The 21,228-nt window shown below is 36.5% G+C and overlaps 1 long non-coding RNA gene across 1 annotated transcript in view; it reads left to right on the top strand.

Annotated features, from left to right (window-relative positions):
• Positions 1–21,228, top strand: part of LOC144380248 (uncharacterized) — an 882,993-nt gene that overhangs the window by 281,840 nt on the left and 579,925 nt on the right. Inside the window, exon 3 of the long non-coding RNA XR_013444222.1 lies at positions 9,889–9,951. This is a non-coding gene — a long non-coding RNA (uncharacterized LOC144380248). The remainder of the gene's footprint in view (positions 1–9,888; positions 9,952–21,228) is intronic.

Raw genomic sequence — 21,228 nt, 5'->3', positions numbered from 1 at the left:
ATCTCTTTCATTTCTGATTTTATTTGAGTCCTCTCTCTCTTTTTCTTGGTGAGTCTAGCTAAAGGTTTGTGAATTTTGTTTATCTTTTCAAAGAACCAGATTTTAGTTTCATTCATCTTTTCTTTTGCCTTTTCATCTTTATTTCATTTAGTTCTTCCTTCTAACTTTGGGCTTAGTTTGTTCTTTTTCTAGTTTCTTTCGATGTAAAGATAGGTTGTTTATTTGAGCTCTTTCGGTTTTCTTAATGTGGGAATCTATTGTTATAAGTTTCCTTCTTAGAACTGCTTTTGCTGTTCTCATAAGTTTTGATATGTTGTGTTTCCATTTTTATTTGTCTCAAGATCTTCTTTGATCCATTGTTCAATAGTGTGTTGTTTGATTTTCATGTATTTTTGAATTTTGAAGTTTTCTTCTTGTAATTAATTTCTAGTTTCATGTCATTAGTAGAAAAAGTGGGAAAAAGATTCTGTTTCTTTTTAAGATTTTATTCATTTATTTGAGAGAGTGAGAGAGTGAGAGAGCACAAGCGGGAGGAGTGGCAGAGGGAGAGGGAGAAGCAGGCTCCCTGCTGAGTGGGGAGCTCGATGCGGGGCTCCATCCCAGGACCCTGAGATCATGACCTGAGCTAAAGGCAGACACTTAACTAACTGAGCCACCCAGGTGCCCTGGGAAAAAGATTCTTGATATGATTTCAATGTTCTTGAATTTATTAAGACTTCTTTTGTGTCCTAACATATATGATCTATCCTGGAAAATACTCCTTGTACTTGAGAAAAAAATGTGTATTCTGCTGCTATTGAACAGAATGTTCTGTATATGTCTTTTAGGTCCATCTAGTCTAACATGTCATTTAAATCCTTATTGATTTTCTGTCTGGATGATGTATCCATTGTTGAAAGTGGGGTATTGGAGTCCCCCATTATAATTGTATTGATGTCTATTTCTCCCTTCATATCTGTTAATCTTTGCTTTATATTTAGGTGCTCCTATGTTGGGTACATAAATATTTATAATTGTTATATCTTCTTGATGAATGACCCCTTTATCATTATATGATGACCTTCTTTGTCCTTTATCTTTTGTGACAGTTTTTGGCTTAAAGTCTGTTTTGTCTGATATAAATATAGCTGTCTTTGCCTTTTTTGTGTGTTTGTTTTCTATTTGCATATGATACCTCTTTCCATCTTTTCACTTTCTCTTTGTGTCCTTAAATCTGAAGTAAGTGTCTCGTAGGTAGCATATAGTTGGGTCTATTAAAAAAAATCTATTCAGCCATTTTATGTACTTTGATTGGAGAGTTTAGTCCATTCACTTTTAAAGTAATTATTGACAGGTATGGACTTACTATTGCATTTTGTTAATTGTTTTCTGGCCATTTTGTAATTCCTTTGTTCCTTTCTTCTTCTCTTGTTCTCTTCCTTTGTGATTTGATGATTTTCTGTAGTGGTATGCTTTTATTCCTTTCTCTTTATCATTTTGTATATACTATAAGTTTTTGCTTTGTGGTTACCATGAGGCTTACATAAAACATCTTATAGTTGTAACAGTCTATTTTATTTTATTTTTTATTTATTTATTTTTAAAAGATTTTTATTTATTTATTTGACAGACATAGACACAGCGAGAGCAGGAACACAAGCAAGGGGAATGGGAGAGGGAGAAGCAGGCTTCCCGTGGAGCAGGGAGCCCAATGTGGGGCTTGATCCCAGGACCCTGGGATCATGACCTGAGCCGAAGGCAGACGCTTAACGACTGAGCCACCCAGGCACCCTATAACAGTCTATTTTAAACTGATGACTTCAAATGCATACAAAGACTCTACATTTTTATACTCCTCCTCCCCCATTTTATGTTTTTGATGTCACAATATACATCTTTTGATGTTGTGTATTCATTGACAAATTATTATAATTATAGTTATTTTTAATACTTTTGTGTTTTAAACTTTATACTAGAGTTGTATGTGATTTACCTACTATCACCATTATAACATTATGGATTTCTGAATTTAACTATATATTTACCTTTACCAGTGAGTTTTATACTTTCATATCTTTTCATGTTAATAAGTGGTGTTTTTTTTGTTTCAGCTTAAAGAACTCTCTCTAACATTTCTTATAAGGTCTTTCTGCTGGTGATGAATACTTTCAGTTTTTGTCTGGCAAGCTTTATTTTTCTTTCACTTCTGAAGTGCATCTTTGCTAGGTTCAGTATTCTTGGTTGGCAGTCTTTTTTCTTTCGGCACTTTGAATATATTATCCCACTCCCTTCTGACCTGATCTGCTCAGAGTCTTACAGGGGTTCTCTTCCATGTAACAACTTGCTTTCTCTTACTGTGTTTTAAAACCACCACAGATCTATCCCTTTAAACTACATACTCTCTAAAGTGGAACAACTATAATTCCTTACACATATTTATTAATTCATATACTCTTACAAATCCATACCCTTGCTCACTATGTGTTTTCTTTGTTAGAATATCTTTTCTATCTTTATTCACCTGGTAAGTGGAAGACAAGGACCATGTCTTATTCCCTTTATACTCCCAATAAAATATAATAAAAGGCAAAAGTCAGTCACACTTTTAAGTTTCTTTGTAGTTAAATATTTAGGACTTTGTGACTAAAACCTGATATATTATGCTGCAGATATCTCTGAAACATGTTAGTTCAGAGGTTGTAACTGCATAGTATGCAAATAGCTACCATCTCCTCCTTTGATTGTGTAGATATTGTTAACCAATAAGAATACCCATGTAGGTCTTAAATTGACCTCAGAATATTTTTTCATTACAAAATTTAATTTTTCAACTTTTTGGATTACACTCTTCCTTATTTTTAATCAGAAAATAATTAACCTTTCTTGGTTATTTGATTTTTATATCATTAATGTTCAGCTCTTAAATGTATTATTGGAGGAGATGGAGTTGGTAGACAACACAAAGAAGAAATAATTGATTGGATATTTATTACATGCCACACCATATGCTTACATCATCTTTAATTCTATCAACAGTTATCTAGTGTAAGTATTGTCTCCATTATACAAATGAGCCAATTGGAATTCAAAGTGTTAAAATCATTTGCTGAAGGTCCCATAACTGGTAAATATGGTAAAGCCAGGATTTAAACACAAGCAATTCTATTTCAAGAGTTCCTTCATTTGTCTTTCTTTGGAACACCACTATACTCCATCACTGTGCCTCTGTATGAAAGGACTATCTCCCTTGACTCTCACATGACTGCTGGACACCGGTGCTTTCATCAGTGTACATTAGTGACAGTGAGGTTATTAAGAGGCATGTGGTTCCTTGTCTATCCGTGTACTTCCTCCTCTGGATTATTCTGAATAGGAATTAGTTTTCTGATTATCTCAGAGGCAAAAGTAGAAGTAGAAGTAAACTTTACTTTTCTTCTCCAGATCCCAGTAAGATAAAAGATGAAGGGATTTAATGGTTACATTCTCATCCCTTCAGATAGTGGCCAGCAAGGAATTGTCTAATCAGAAGCAGCATGGACCAAATTCAGGCTCTGTTATTTTAGGATTCTCCAGAGAGAATCCAGGGCCATTGGGCTTTCCCTTCTGAAGCTCATTGAATATTAGTTTGATTCTTGTTGGAAGGGCCAGGAAGAAATGACTAGGCTGCCTTACTATATTAAATATAATTAGTTTTAGGAGCTGCACCATTCAGACACAAATCCTTTAAAATATGTATATTTAAATAAATATGTATTTATATATTTTTATAGGCTAAGCTAACCCTCCCACTTCAAAAACAGTATTGTCGCATCATCTGAAATTGCTCTATTATAATTAATGGCACCAAGCAGCTTTCTATCTAAGGCTTACAGGTTTCAGTTACTTTGGGAGACAATCTGGTAACTGAAGATAGAAATTCTCACCTCAAAGTGGCATTCGCTAAGAATTTCATTCCATGGGGGATGATACAGAGGAATCCTACCAGTGTCCTTTCCTTTTCCAAAGTATGGGGCACACATATAGTCAGTGTGTGTGTGTGTGTGTGTGTGTGTGTGTGTGTGTGTGTCTTCAGTGACTAAATATTGAAGTACAGACATTGTACATTTAGGCACTCTGCTGTGATGATAGAGCGTCTTCTACAAATATCTGTCAGAGTACTTAACTCATTTGGTTGTTACTCTCTGTATATCTACTCATTTTCTAGATCTTAACATTTTAAAAGATTTATTTATTTATTTATTTATTTGAGAGAGAGAGAGAGAGAGAGCAAGTGCAAGTTGGGGGAAGGACAGAGGGAGAAGGAGAAGCAGACTCCCACTGAGCAAGGAGCCTGATGCGGGACTTGATCCCAGGACCTTGGGATCATGACCTGAGCCGAAGGCAGACGCTTAACCAACAGAGCCACCTAGGTGTCCCTAGATCTTAACATTTTAGAGCATGTTCATAGTAGTAGTAGTGGTGGTGGTGGTAATTGTTGTTGTCGTTGTAGAAGTACTAATACAATATAAATTATAATAATGAGAAGAACTAACCTACTGAGAATGGACCATGTTCTAGGTACTGCTCATCTATACCTATTTACTTATTTTATTCTTATAACCAGCCCTTTGAAATAGGTACTATAATACCCCAGCAGTTGAGGGAATTATAAGGAGAGTAGTAATTCTAATGGACAGAAAGTAGGATGGGCATAGGGGAGTATGTGTGTAGGAAATTGATCACCTTCCAGTTAAAAACACTCAGACCCACTTAGCTGAACACATAAGCCAGTAAGAAAATGAAGAATATAATAACTCAGGTGGCCAAGTCTAGAGCTGAGAGGTATAAATAAGGAAGTGTATGTACCTGAAAGAGTATGATCATTAGAGTCAGATAAATCTGTTTTTTTTTTTTTTTTTAAGATTTTATTTATTTATTTGACAATGAGAGAGAGAGAGCACAAGCAGGGGGAGCAGCAGGCAGAGGGAGAAGCAGACTCCCCGCTGAGCAAGGAGCCCGACGTGAGGCTCGATTCCAGGACCCTGGGATCATGACCTGAGCCGAAGGCAGCCGCTTAACCAACTGAGCTACCCAGGTGCCCCAAATCTGGTTTTAAGTTTTTTTTTTTTTTTGAAGGCTGGGAATACAAGCAATGTGTTGAGACAAATATTTGAACTATCTCGTAGAATTGTTCTAAGAATAATGGTGCCCACCATTCTAGCTGGTACTGATTGATGGGATAAGAATTTTTTAAAGTTGTTTCTAGGAGTGAAGATGTAAGGGAATACAGGGCTGACGGTTCAGTTGTGTTATGGGCCTCTCCATGCATGGGGTGGTAGGAAGAAGCAGCGATACAGATGGGACAAATGAATGATTAGAGAGGCAGAAGGAAAAGCAAAACAGAAATTTGTTATGGAAACCTAGTTCTTTGGTCATGGGTATCAAGGTTGAGGAAGATACAGGCCAAGGGGATTGTTAAGAATGAAGTTTTATCTTAGAGAGACCACCATTCTGATACAATTGAGACCACAAGCTTGGAAAAATTATTCTATGATTTGCCCCACCGACCCAATAATATAAAAGACCAGGATCATTATGAACTAGAGCTCAGCAAAGTTTACTGACGTATGATGTTTGTTAGGGAGTAAATGGCAAAGATAGACTTTGGGCCCAGATTTGTCTGGATCAAGGTCAGTCAAGAGTCAGTATTTCCAAAGCATGAGCCCCATTGTGACAGATGCAAAAATGTTCAGAAGTCATGAATAGCAATTGAGATCAACAGCTATTATGTAACTAACATTTTGGTAAATCCTTAGTTGGATACTTATGCATTTTTTAAAAGGCATAGATTAAAGGGGGGAAAGATGCCACAGATCAATAAATCAACACATTTTATAATTCCTGGGTCCTACTTTGACAGAGTGTTGAGTGAATGCAAGCTCAGTTGTTCAGGGGCCCTAATAATATAACTATAGCCCAACCATTGCAAGGAGTAAAACACAATGTTTTCTGTACCTTTTAGAATTAAATGGAAGTGAAGGGGCTTTTTCTTTTTTCCTCAACAGTGGTTATATAAAACAAATATTTATGGTAATTTTTGAAAGGTTTTTCATTGCAAAAAATAAAGCAATTTCTAAGGCAAAGGAGGTAAATGGCTAAATTAAGACAGTTGAGTGATTAAAATGTAGATACACATGAGAGCAAAAAGCATGGTTAAATTGCCCACTGAAATCACAATAAAAGAGGAGTATTTTAGTGCCAAATAATTAACTCTCTCTTTAAATGTACTTTTTTTTCTATACAGGCAAATTTAAAATCTTATTGGGTCTTATTTTTTTTCTCAGAAAAATATGTTGTCAGATTAAGTCCTTATCATCCTTATACAGAGTTGTCATAATTATTTATTTTTGTTTATAAACATGTCCAATAGGGGCCATGCTTGAGTTTGCAGATCTACCTATTATTTATTTATTTAATTTAATTTAATTTTATTATGTTATGTTAGTCACCATACATTACATCATTAGTTTTTGATGTAGTGCTCCATGATTCATTGTTTGTGTATAACACCCAGTGGTCCATTCAATATGTACCCTCCTTAATACCCATCACCGGGCTAACCCATCCCCCCACCCCCCTCCCCTCTAAAACCCTCAGTTTGTTTCTCAGAGTGCATAGTCTCTCATGGTTTGTCTCCCCCTCTGATTTTGCCCCCTTCATTTTTCCCTTCCTACTATCTTCTTCTTTTTTTAACATATAATATATTATTTGTTTCAGAGGTATAGGTCTGTGATTCAACAGTCTCACACAATTCACAGCACATACCATAGCACATACCCTCCCCAATGTCTATCACCCAGCCACCCCATCCCTCCCTCCCCCCACCACTCCAACCCTCAGTTTGTTTCCTGAGATTAAGAATTCTTCATATCAGTGAAATCATATGATACATGTCTTTCTCTGATTGACTTATTTCACTCAGCGTAATACCCTCCAGTTCCATCCATGTCATTGCAAATGGCAAGATTTCATTCCTTTTGATGGCTGCATAATATTCCATTATATATATATACCACATCTTCTTTATCCATTCATCTGTCAATGGACATCTTGGCTCTTTCCATAGTTTGGCTATTGTGGACATTGCTGCTATAAACATTGGGGTGCACGTACCCCTTTGCATCCCTACATTTGTATCTTTGGGGTAAATACCCAGTAGTGCAATTGCTGGGTTGTAGGTCTACCTATTATTTATATGGAGTGGGCAGACAGGTGAAAGAGTGAAGACATGGACTTCGATAGCTCATTGAATAATAGCTGTAGTTAACATTTATTGAGCATTTACTAAGTGTCAGGGATGGTGTTAATGCTTTAAGTGGATTATCTGCTTCAATTAACTCTATGAATTAAATGTGAGAAAATTGAAATATGGAGAGATTAATTTAATTTCTCAGAATCAAATAATTAGGAAGTGGGTAGGCTCAGATTCAAAGCAGCTAGAATCTACACTCCCATTTATTTATTTATTTATTCATTTTTAAAGTAAGCTCTATACCCAGTGTGGAGCCCAACAAGGGGCTTGAACTCGCAACCTTGAGATCAAGACCTGAGCTGAGATCAAGAGTCAGATGCTCAAGCAGCTGAGCTACCCAGACACCCCTAGAATCTACACTCCTAACCAAGGGTTATATTCTTCATTTTCTTATCAACTTGAAGAGAAAATATTAGTTTAGGTTTTCACACTCACTGATTGCTAGACCAGTGTACACTTAACATTGAAAAAATTTTGGTATTTCTTAAATTTGCATCTGTGACATTCTCCCTGATAGATTTGAATTTTCTAACAGAAGATATTTTTTAATGAGCTTATGTTATCAGTAACTGACAGCTTTGTAACACGATTTTTATTATTATTAATAATGGTAACAACAGCAACATTAAAAAATGAGATAAAAACACTTAACATGTACTGAGCACTGACATATGTCAGTAGTGATATTTGAAGAGTATCTGTGGTTTTTTTCTGTTTTCTTTGGGCATTTGCTACTCTAGTCAGTCCAGATATTTAGTAAAATGCCTGTCCCTTCTCTCTCCCTTTCACACTATATTTGCCACAAGGAAAATACATGACCCAAGCTCAAATAATCAATATTCCTCTTCTAGGCATTTGAATCTTGAACATAAAGATAGAAGGTAATTGGAGTTGTGTCATTAAGAATTACTCTAGAGATGGTTCATGAGTTCCCATGTCTGAGATACTCAGAACTATTTCTGATTTTCCTATGACCTGATTATTTAACTATTTCTTAGACTCTATAAGTTCCCCCACTATTTCAAATAAGTTTGTGGCTATTTTATTTTTTATTGTTTTGTTGTCACAATACTATAGTTAGACCTATTTGTGAGTGAAATAATATAATTCCGGCTCAGTACTTATGGTTGGGTTTCTGATCTCAGGTTCAAAAGATAAAACTAGAGCTCAAAAAAGTTAAATGGAAAGAGAGACCCAGATATATCAGACTGCAATGCCAAAATTATTACTTAATGTCCAGAACAGTGAAAAGTTTGTGATTTTACTCTACTTACAAGCTATCAGGTTAGTCTGCTACAGTATCATGGATACTGGCTGAAGACATGAAACTCCTGGCTCAGAGACAAAGGATGTTATTACTCACAGTAGTAACCAGAGCTTTATGTTTGTGTTGGTCCCCCTCTTGCCAATTCCAAGGAGTGCATTATAGGACAGAAACTCTAGATTATGGGATTAACCACTTTCATAGTAAGTTGGAAGCAAGTCTGCTTTTTGTTGGTGGGGTAGTGGTGTAGTAGGAAGAGACATTACCTCATCCCTCCAGGTTGCTTCTGATAACATAGCCCTGAGAAATGGTCTACATAAAATTCAAGGTCTTGCATTCTTGACATACCCAGCAAGAATATGCAGGGATGCTCAAGGTCCATGACAGATTGCTTCTCCCAACACCTACTGTGCTCTAGTGCTTTTCAAACATTGGGGTGGCCATATTGATAATCCAATAAATTATAGCATAAATCTCCCACACCTCCTTCTTTTTGTGCCCCACTCTTATTTGTCAGAAGCAAATTGAATGAGAAAAGGAACAGGCTTAATTAGTAGAGGTACCAACTCTGCTTAGAAATATTTCTGGGCCTTTTCAGGCTGGTTAATAGGCACAGACTTGGTGGATAGTACAAGAAGCACAACAAGAGAGAGATCATGGAATCATATTTGGTTTGATATACTGTTGACATCTTGGTTTTGATGCCTTTGACAGAAGCAATGCAGGATCCTAAATCCAAGTGATATATGTGTACACATAGTTGTATACACATTGAAAAATAAAAGCATAATTATTACCAGTGGATATTTTAATAACAGATATTTAGTGAATGTCTGCTTCAGTCCGGGTACCCTGATGAATGCTATGAATGCAGGGATAAACAGTAGATTTGGCACCTGGTTCAAGGGGCTTGCCATCTAGTAATAGTTTTAGAGAAAAATTCTTATTTGTGGGAGACTTAAGTGAAGTTTGTGCAGTACTTTACCAAGCAGGCCCTTTCATGTTCACTCTTTCATGTGATCCTAAAAATAATCTAGAGATGGCATTATTATGAATCATTATAGCCAACAAATAAGGAAACTAATTCTTAGACAAGTAAATGATTTGGCAAAGATTGTACTTCTAGCAAGTAACTGAATCAACACTTACAAAATAATTATTAGAAATTTCATTTACTCATTCAACAAATATTTATTGACCTCTGTGCGAATCACTGTGCCATGTACTGAGTGTACAAAGGGGATTGTTATTTGAGCCCCATATGTTCTGTAATATCATAAGACACTTTTTGATATTGTTCTGTCAATAGTGAATACTTTTATTTCCTTTACCTGGTAAATTTTCTATCTTCTAGATTGATGATCCTCAGTGCAGCCTTCCATACCCTCAAATGGTCCCCACAAACTTCTGCCTTGTGGTATGTATCACCATTAGAATGATATGCTTACTTATATGTTTATTTCCTAGATATATGGATTTCTAATTAGACGGCTTGGATGCTCCCTGAGGGGAGGGGCTGACTGTGTTTACTTTTGTTGATTATGTCTTATTCAATATGTAGTAGTTTCTGACACCTACAGTGCATTCAACTAGTTGAATGAGTTTATGAATGACTCATAAAAGTACCTGAAGTACAGTTTATAGTAGTTATTTAATTTTCAGGTTGTGACAGGTATTATTAAGTCTATTTTTCAGGAGAAGAAAACTAGATTCAGGGAGCTTAACAGAGGTCCCATAGCTAATAATCAACAGAGCTGGGATTGGAACCAGGTCTACCTGGCATTCAAGCCAATGTTTCTAAGAACCTCAACAAAGATTTTATTCATGTCCTTAAGGGAATAATTTCTCATCAAGTGACCCTTTCCCCCATTTCTGTCTGCATGCAACTTGCAGATTGTCTTTCTCACAGATTCATAGCTTGATCCCCTGCTTTATATTTCCTTTTCTCCTATCTCCTGCTAAATGTCCAAACAGCACACAGCAGGAGGTGATCAGGAAGGAAAGCCTGGCAAGGGAAGAATCTGTAATTAAGCAAACGAGCAATAGCAGACAGTATCCACGGGCAGCACCACCTGGACCGTCCTTCTAGCCAATGCAAATGTGACCTTCCAGAGGCCTGGGTGTGGGGGTGTTAGAGGCTTTAGCTGCCACAGCAGAAATCACTTGGGGGAGAAGTGAGGAGGACTGGAGAGAGATGACTTTGTTACATGGACCATTGTTCCCTGGGCAGACACTGCAGGCCTGGTCTTCAAAGGCCTGCTGCTGTTTTGTACATTCAGAAGCAATTTGGAAAATGCCGTCGTGTCACCTTTATTTCCTTGCTCTCTGGGGGTACTCAGTGGTTGCCCATAAATAATCCCCTCTGAGGCTGAAAGTTACTGTAAGGTATTCACTGTGCTGGGCTTAACTTTAAACATATAGGAGCCAGAATTTTTAATGAACTTTAATTTATAAAGTTTATTGATTTTTTTCTAATTATAAAAGAAATGCACACTCATTGTAGACAAACTTCGAATTACAGACAAGTATCAAGCAAATGGAAGAAAAATCTGTAATCCAGTTTTATCTTATTTTCATTGCATAATTCACTCCAAGTTTCTTAGTATATGTGCTGCCGAAGCGAGCACTCACTCCAAGTTTCTTAAGAAATATTCTGAAGTGTGTCTCTTAAAGGTTTACTAAAATGTAGTGGTTTTTTTTTAAGGAGATGGAGCACTTGAAACCTTAGGTATCTTAAGAGGCATTATCACCCTCTGTTATATTTTCTTCTAACTCCATTACACAAAGTAGAATCTTGGTGAGTGAGAGAGCTCTGACTACTCTTGCCAGAGTTCATGAGTTCATAAGTCAGGCTTCACATTTATTCAGTTTTACTCTCTCTTGGACTTACCAACAAAGTCCTTTCCAGAGATTTCTGCATATTTATACCCTTCAAATAACTGTAAAACCAACTCTCCGTGAGAGTGTTATTTACTTGGGGATAAGATCTGTGGAATCTCCAAATGGCCAGAAAAGAGCCAATGAAAGAAAGAATTGGCAAATGAATGAACGGATGTATGAATGGATGTAATGAATTCTGTTAGACTCTTTAGTAGGTGTACCTTACCTCTAATTTTTTCCCCACAATTTACTAAACAGGTGTGGAATGCCTTTATAGTGGTTCTCAAACCAGGGGTGATTTTGTCTCCCAGGAGACTTTTTGCAATATGACATCTGGCATTTTTGTTTTCACAGCCAGGGGATGGTTGTGCTACTGGCATCTAGTGGGTAAAAGCCCCAAGGGACATTGCTAGACATCCTAAAATGCACACATAGTCCCCCATACAACAAAGAATTATCAAATTGTTTATTACCCAAATGTCAGTACTGTTGAGACTGAGAAACCCTGCATTAGCATAAAGCTGGCTATATTTCATTGGTTTCATATGGGAGAGTAGGAGAGCAGAGAAGACTGTCAGTGAGCAAAGTGAATACTTACAGGTCAAACACAGAGGATTCTTGTGTGCAGATAAGCAAGATTGTAAAAGAGACAATAAAACAATGCCATCTTTTCTATTAAGAAAAAAAAATCATCTTCTTTCCTTGGCACAGATGGTCTTAGGCCTGTAAATCTGCCAGTCTTTTAGTAATCACATGAAGAAAATGGATGATTTAAAGCAGTTATAAGGTTTATCTTGCAGAGGGAAAGTGTGGGTGTCTGAAGAAGAATAGTAAACATAAATTCTGTTTTACATCTGAGAAGCAGAGCCATTTAGAGTACAACACAGCTTCCATCTGAACTATGGCTGAAAGGGAGGTGTAAGATATGGTCAATGATTTTAAATGATTTATGAGGATTTCTGTAAAAGAAATACAAAGGCCTGGGGAAAGCCAGGCCTTCCTGATGTGCCATAATAGAATTTTATACTGTTTTTCTCACAGTCAAATAAAGTTCAATCGTATAGATAGATTGTTACCTCATATTAATACTTTCTAGTCTGCCTGTCAGAATGCTTTATTCAACAAGACAGATTTGTATTTCACAAGGAAATTGTTTCTAAAGCTCTTCCGTTAATAATTTTTCATTGAGAGAAAAGCCAGATTTCAGTCATTCCACCCATAGATTGAGAGATTAGTCCAGAGTGAGCTCTGCACATAAAATACTTTTTTGGTATTTAAATAAGGAATAGCATTTTAATGCTGTGAAAGAGAACATAGAAAAATGACTAGTCTCTTTACATAAAATTCTACTTTGGTTATCCTTTGGTTTTCTATCCATGAAATCAGCTGATGATGGAGAATATCCCTAACAATTCACATTGCTCAAGCACACAGCTACTGGTGCAGTGTGCTTGCTTGATTTGCATATATGTGCAAGGTACCCAAACAAAGTACCTAGGGGAAAAGATTCATAGATAGGAAGAATTAATATGCTGTTTGCTTGGAACAAACTTCTTCCTCCTCTCTTTCTACTCATTAATCAATTCTTTTACTTCTTCAACAAACCATTATGGAGCATCTACAGGCTTCCTAGTACTGTTCTAGGATCAGAGAACACGGGTGTGAAAAGAAAAATACATAAAAAAAAAAAGTTCTGTTTGTATGTCCCGAGCACTGTCCAGGGTGCTGAACGGATGGAGTTGTCAAGCTCATAGGAAGGAGAATTTGTATGTAGAGAAGAATGACATATTGGAAGAGAACAGGATTAAAAATTGGGACCCTGGCTCTTATCCAGTATTATGGATCATCAGCTCTGTGACTTTGACTAAAACCTTTAACCTTTTCAGTAAGGTCATTTTCCAGATGTCAAGTTGAAGTTCAATGTGAAATTCCTCATTTAAGGAAAGGGTAGCTTCCAACAGACATTTAATTCAATTCAATACAATAAGCAATTTATGAAGTAACTACACTGAACTAAGTACATATTGAATGGTAGTGAAAACTGAAATACAAAAAGGAATAAATCCTTGCCATTAAGGAATTAACAATAAGAAAAACAAATATATGAACTCTTATTTGTTAAGCTAAAGGAAACCTGTGATCACAACATTTGATGTAACAGAAGAAAACTTTATACCTAATTCCTAGTGAGCATATGTATGTTTATATGTTTTATGCATATGCACAGAATCTTGCTTGCTTATTTATTTATTTATTTATTTATTTATTTATTTATTTATTTATGAGAGCCTGAATGAGAGAGGGACAGAGGGAGAGGGAGAGAGAATATCTTAAGCAGGCTCTATGCTCAGTGTGGAGCATGCTGTGGGGCTTGATCTCATGACCCTGAGATCATGACCTTTGCTGAAGTCAAGAGTTGGAGGCTCAACTGACTGAGCCACCCAGGTGCCCCAGAGCTAATTATTTAAATAGACCCTCAGTGAAACATTTTCTGCTTGCCTTTTCAGATCCACTTTCTACCTTTTACCTCTGTTTTGTGCCATAAGAGGCTGACCTGTATAGATTATATCCATGGAAAGAAGGAGGATGGAGAGTGAATTTGGGGTATTTAATCCCCTGGATCCTTTCTGTGATGTGCTGCAGGCTTGTTCCCTCTTTCAACTGATGTTCTCAGCTAGGATACAATGGCTCTCTGCGTCCAATCCTGTCCATTTTGAGCAAAACCTCCTCTCTTCTTACCTAGTCAGTATTGGGGTCAAAATAGAGTTCCAGGGTACTGTAATATCTTTTATGGGTTCTATATCCTCTTCCTCACATTTTAAAATAGCCTCCTTATTAAAGTCTCCTCAAATTATCTGAATTTCAAAGTGCCATGTTTTCAGCTTGATGTAGACTTTCTACTTGATGTATACTCCATATCACCTTGTAGTGCTATGTTACTTTAAGCAATCATTTATTGAACATTTACTACGTGTCTACCAATACAAGTACTATGTAAAATTTCCCTTTTAATATTCTGATAAGAAATAATAATTTTCTCATTAGAATCTATGCAATTTGGGGCGCCTGAGTGGCTCAGTCGGTTAAGCATCTGCCTTCGGCTCAGGTCATGATCCCAGGGTCCTGGGATCGAGCCCCGCACTGGGCTCCCTGCTCAGCGGGGATTCTGCTTCTCTCTCTCTCTCTGCTCGCCCCCCCCTCCACTCCTGCTCTGTCTTTCACTCTCTCTCTCTCTCAAATAAATTAAAAAAAAAAAAAAAAAAGAATCCATGCGATTTTACCAAGGTCTGCAAAGTCCATGATATTTCCATCAATTTCTGCTCACAATAGATATGATGTTGCATTATAAGGCTATGGAAAATTTGGGGGCAATGGAGAGTGATATTGAGTGGTAGGTAGGGGTCTAATTAGGATTAAGATGATGGTGATCATGATGATGATGACAATACTGGTGGTGGTGGTGATGATGATAGAGATTTAAAAACTTTAAAATTTATAGAGCATATGCTAAGCTAAGTGGTGTATGGCTCATCTCATTTAATTTTTACAATGAACCTATGACATTTTTCATATAAGTTTCCACAAACTCCTTCCTATACTTCTGCTTGTATCTTCTTCTCCCACCCCTTAGCACTACTCCACTTGCCTCCTACTCTTATCAGTATCAAGTGAATTTCTGTCTGTCTCTCCTAGAAAACTCTCCTCTTAGTCCCTGGATATTGCTTTCCTTAGGCTTCAGTGAGCCACTGGGAAGATCTTCTGGATATGTAGATTGGCCAGGAAACAAATTGAAACACCTTTTGAGAGAGTGGTGGTGGTATTTAAATTAATTAAAAATTAAATAAAATTATTTAAATACCAGTGCCAGTATTTATAGAGGTAGCTTTTTAAAAAATTGATATATATTGGGGTGCCTGGGTGGCTCAGTTGATTAAGCAACTGCCTTCGGCTCAGGTCATGTTCCCAGGGTCCTGGGATTCAGCCCCACATCTGGCTCCTTGCTCAGCGGGGAGCTTGCTTCTCCCTCTCCCTCTGCCTGCTACTCCACCTGCTTGTGCTCTCTCTCTCCCTGTCAAATAAATTAAAAAATAAATAAATAAATTATTTAAAAAAATTAAAAAATAAAAATTGATATATAACTGACATATAACATTGTATTAGTTTTAGGTGTACAACATAATGATTTGATACATAGGTAGCTTTTGTTCAAAAGCTATCACTGTAAAAAAAAGTGTCCTTCTAGTACTCCCAGATATGATTGGAAAGACCAAAAAAAAAGCAAGCCATTGTACTTTACAGAGTCCAACTCGACATTTGATGTTTGAATAGAGCCATCCTTCATAAATATCCTTACATATTTATGTTACAGAGCATAGGCTTTGAAGTCTCAGCCAGAATGCTAATTTAATTATGTCTTTCATTGCAACTGAGTGACCTTTGGTAAGTTACTGAATGTCTCTGAGCCTCAGACTTCATCCCCTAACTAAATCCTACCTCCTAGGACTAATGAGAAGATGAAATAAGTCATTATGTAAAGCATTTAGCACATAACAAGAGATCAAAAATAGTGCTGAAAGTTTCTATTTCCAGCATGAATTTATAATATTACTATCATGCAGTGGTCAAAAATTAAATAACTTTGGAAATGAACTCAGACAGAAGACACACCAGCTTTCCCCCAGTTTCTGACTGATCTTCTCATGATTGGATTGCTTTGAATGGCACAGACACATACACAATATGAGGCAGTGTATGACAGTGGTTAAGGACCCACTTCAGAATGGGACTTCTTGGGTAATCTTGGCCAGATCACTTAACTTCTCTGTGCCTCATTTTTCTAATATATAAAGTAAATATGATAGAGCTATGGTATAGAGTTGCAGTGAAAACTAAATTAGCAAATGCATGCTTAAGCTTAAATTAAAACATTGCCTAGATCTAATACAAGCTTAATTAATTTTTTTCATTTATTATTATTTGACCCTTTCTTTCCCAGCTAATACAGCGATAAAAGTCATGTTAAATAAAATAAGAACACCTGCCTAAAGATAGTGGGGAAAGAAAATAACGCACATACCTATCAATAAGATCAGACGCAAAGGTGGAGAATGTATATTTAAGATTTTTTAAATATTTTTCAAGAGTCAGTGAGGAAACTGAGATTGACTTTCCAAACTTAATAATGAAGTGATTATTTCATTGCCTATTGACCTTGTGGTTATGAGAAAATAATTTAAATTTTCAGAATGTGAGTTATTTCTTCAGTAAATTGAAATAATATACACCTCAGTATTAAATTAGATAATGTGTAGGTCTGAAATATTTTTCTATATTTCTCTACCCTACAACCACTGCATTTAATCAATTTCTTTTATTATTTAGTTCTTGCCTTAGCTATTATTTTTTATTTTTTTATTTTTTTAAAGATTTTATTTATTTGACAGAGCGAGATACACAGTGAGAGAGAGAACACAAGCAGGGGGAGTGGGAGAGGGAGAAGCAGGCCTCCTGCAGAGCAGGAAGCCCGATGCGGGGCTCGATCCCAGGACCCTGGGATCATGACCTGAGCCGAAGGCAGACGCTTAACGACTGAGCCACCCAGGCGCCACCAACCTTAGCTATTATTTTCTCCCAATGCCTTTGCTTAGCAGGGAATACCTGCAAGAGTCTGTTGGGAAGACATGGAATTGTAGAAAAAGTAGTAAATGCCCATAGGCAATCCTCAACAAAAGAGGAACAGGGGTCATTGATTATCTTTTCCTTTCATGCCTCCAGGGAATAATTCTATATACTCTTTAAAGGGTCTAGTGAGATCATCATAGCCAACTTGATGATGTACTTTTTCCTTGGTTTCACTTCCTTCTTTATTTTATTCTCTCTAGTCATGACTCCTGCTTCCCAAGATCACTTCCCAAATAAGCCACTTGTACACAAGCTCCTATCCCAAACTCTACTGTGGAAGCTAAGTCTTAGATTCAATCAAAATACTGTAGTGGACTTGTTTGACGTACCTCATGTTCAGTGTCCTCTGACATTTTGTGAAAAAGATAATCAGGAGTTAGCAAATGTAGGCTTATCTTATGTAATGTTTTTTGTTTGCAAGATGCAAAAGCAACTCTGGCTATCTGAAGCCCAAAGGGAATTTATAGAAAAGAGACTGGGCACCACAATACTAAAATTTGTATCTCAGGAAGGTCAACAGCCTGGAGAATTCTTGGAACATTAGGAGCAGAAATTTATGGGGCAACTCTTTCAAGTATCATGGTGAGGTGCCTCAGAGGCAACTGTCTCTGAGTCAGACTCCAGAAGGGGAGACTGTCTAGCTGCAGATCCCTGTGTTTAGCAGTAGGTTCCCTTATTTTAGCCCCCAAAGAATTCTAGAACTGCAAAAAGGCAAAATGCAAAGGTCAAGATTGTGGGCAGATATAATGCCTAACTCACTTGTAAATCCAGCATTCCTTGTTTTTTATTTTATGACTTTAAGCCAATCACTCTCCCTGTCCAGTGATCTCTGGAAGAGGGGTCAATGCAACCAAGTTAACTTTATGTTATATGTTAGCTAGGACTTATTTTTATTTTTATTTTTGTTTTTTTTTAGGAATTTTTTTTTTTTATGTAGTGTTCCATGATTCATTGTTTGTGTATAACACCCAGTGCTCCATGCAATACGTGCACTGTTTAATACCCATCACCAGGCTAACCCATCCTCCCACCCCCCTCCCCTCTAGAACCCTCAGTTTGTTTTTCAGAGTAGGACTTATTTTTAAAATATGGTCTGTAATTTTGTTCTTGTTGGATCACGGGTATTCTAGTCTTAACATCTTTTTCTCTACCTCAGTAGCTATTTATGCTTGAAATCGTCTGATGTCATTTTATTTGACTACTGAAAACTCAACTGACATACCCATTATGGCTGTAGTTTGCAATTAAAAATTAAACACTACATACAAACAAGTGGGGAGTTGATGACTAGATGACAATGATGACTGAGCATATATATATATACACAGAATTCAGAAATTCTATGAATTAATAAGTGAATGAATGAGCCTTAGTATGTGGCACTATTGTTTGTAAGGGGGTTGATGTTTGAGAAGGTCAATATTGTTATTTATTTATCAATTTCTCCAGCTTTTTCCAAATGCTATCCTAAAAGTTAGACCATCAGAATACAAATTGTTATTGTTCCTTTCATCTTCAGCATTTACTGAGAGTTAAGGTGATAGTAAATTGAATAATGTGAAAATGCCTTCCATAAAACTGTAATTAAGTATATTATTACTTGGTTGACTTGATATCTTCAAAAGGAAGTCTAAACAGTGGTTGTATTAATTAAAAAAAAAAAAAAACACGTGGAAGTGCCCACTTTCATTTGCTTTCAACATTTACTAAACAATTACTATTTGCCAAACTTTGTCCCATTATAGTGACATCATTGTATTCATTATTGCCTTCATTGAACCAACCCCAGGGCATGTCATACCAAAGAAGGGCCCTTTCCTTTCCTTTTAGAATCATCCCCTGTACTACCTTTCTCCTTTTCTTTTCCTTCTTTGTTCTTGGCTCCTATGATGCTTCATACCTTCATCACATTCATTTCTTCTTTAGACAGATTCATAGGATGATTTCTATCAAAAAAAAAAAAAGGTAGGTGGAGATTTATATGATGATTCAAAATATTCATGTTTTTTCCTTTTCCTTTTTATTCTTGTTTTTTGAATTAGCAATTAGAAAATATAGAGGACCTATTTTTTTTTCCCCAAAGCAATACCTGTATTAATTGTGGTTCTGAATGTGTTCTGCTCTTTTTGATTAACTTACCACAGATTTATGTCTCATTTTACCTATTCTTTCATCTACAGACATCTCATGCCCCTTTGAAGCCAGATGGGGCATAAATCTTAAATAAATAAATAAGTAAAAAATATGATAAAGGATCACTATCCTGGGTAGTTTCTACCATAAAAATGAATCCAATAAGCATATAAATATATGTGAATTCTGAAATAAAATACCATCTGCTTTTGTAGGAAAAAAACACACATTAATTTTCTATCACAACATGTTATCCTGTGCAAATTCAATTCAGCGATAGAAATAAAGTATCTAAATATGTGGAATGCTCAAATTATCTTCCTGCTTCTGCCAAATTAAAAAAAATTATTTTATTTTATTTTTTGCAATAATGTGCATTTAACTGAGTTAGATTTTAAAGTCCGAAACCGGCAGATATCCCCAGAGGTGCATCAAATATCAGAATCAAGGGTTATTAACATTACAAAGAGCACCACGGTCCTACAGTGTCCCCTTTATCATTTGGAGCAGCTGCCTCAAGGCAACGTATTTAACCTTGGGAAATGTGATAGAAAATCCGGGTAGTTGAAACCTGCTAGTAGATCCCCTCAACTGGGATCTACTGTAAAGCTTTATTTAGCTGCAACATGGGAAAATGATGAAACTCTTATTATCATTTGGATGTTTATCATTTCCATTCATCCCTTCTGAATCCCTTGCATACTGTTGCTTTTACTTATAAACAGTGATATTCCGTTTGCTGGTAGGACATTTTTTCCCCACTGAGAATGTAAATAAAGGTCTCCTGAGAAAGGAGTGGTGAATATTTTAAAATAGATGTCTAGATTATTTCCTTCCAGGTGTTTTATTTATTTATTTATTTTTTAAAAAGATTTTATTTATTTGACAGAGAGAAACACAGTGAGAGAGGGAACACAAGCAGGGGAAGTGGGAGAGGGAGAAGCAGACTTCCCGCTGAGCAGGGAGCCCCATGTGGGCCTCGATCCCAGGACACCAGGATCATGACCTGAGCTGAAGGCAGAGGCTCAATGACTGAGCCACCCAGGCACCCCTTCCTTCCAGGTGTTTTAGAGTAAGATGCTAACTTTGACTTTTTTTTTTTTTTTTTGTAGAATTTTAGTTTATTTTATATTTTGGCTGAAAAAGGCTGTTGTTTACATGATTACCTCCTTAAAGTTAGAAAGCCGTTAGAAGTAGGGTTGGTGACTAGATAATGAAGGGGCATGCTCAAAAATGACTGGTGGCATAACCATGGATATAAATCTTTAAAAAGCAAACTTGGTGAAATTTCTCGAGAGACTTAAAACCTTTTATAGCTTTGATTCAGTAATTTCAGTTCTGGGAATCTACCCTATGGAGATAGTATTGTTTATGAAGAGAATGGGCTATTATTTTATGCCTGGTGCTGTCATCTCTTTTGATTCTTAAAACAACCCTATGAATTCAATATTACAGATGAGGAAACTGAGGCACAGAGAGTTTTAACAGCTTTCCAATATCCCACAGATAGGAAATAAAGAATCGGGTCTTCAACCTTGGGGATCTAACTAACACCCGTGTTTGAACACAAAAATCACTGAATGCTGTGCAACATTTTATCTCTTAAAGTATTTGTTGCCATTGTATTTATGGTGATCCAAAAGTCAAAAAAAATAAAGAGAATGGTTAAGTAAATTATATTATGTAAAATTATATAAATAAAGTTTATTGACAGCTTTAAAAAATAATTGTAGGGGCGCCTGGGTGGCTAAGTCGTTGGGCATCTGCCTTCAGCTCAGGTCATGATCGCAGGGTCCTGGGATCAAGCCCCGCATCGGGCTCCCTGCTCTGCAGGAAGCCTGCTTCTCCCTCTCCCGCTCCCCCCTGCTTGTGTTCCTTCTCTTGCTGTCTCTCTGTCAAATAAATAAATAAAATCTTAAAAAAAAAATTGTAAATGTAGGATAAAAACATATTTATTTAAGCTATAAATAGCAAAAAAATTCAAAATGTCAATAAGGGA

The sequence above is a fragment of the Halichoerus grypus genome, chromosome 15, assembly GCF_964656455.1.
Source record: "Halichoerus grypus chromosome 15, mHalGry1.hap1.1, whole genome shotgun sequence".
NCBI lineage: Eukaryota > Metazoa > Chordata > Mammalia > Carnivora > Phocidae > Halichoerus > Halichoerus grypus.
Note: the sequence above shows the minus strand (reverse complement) of the source record. Positions and strands in the feature narration are given on the sequence as shown.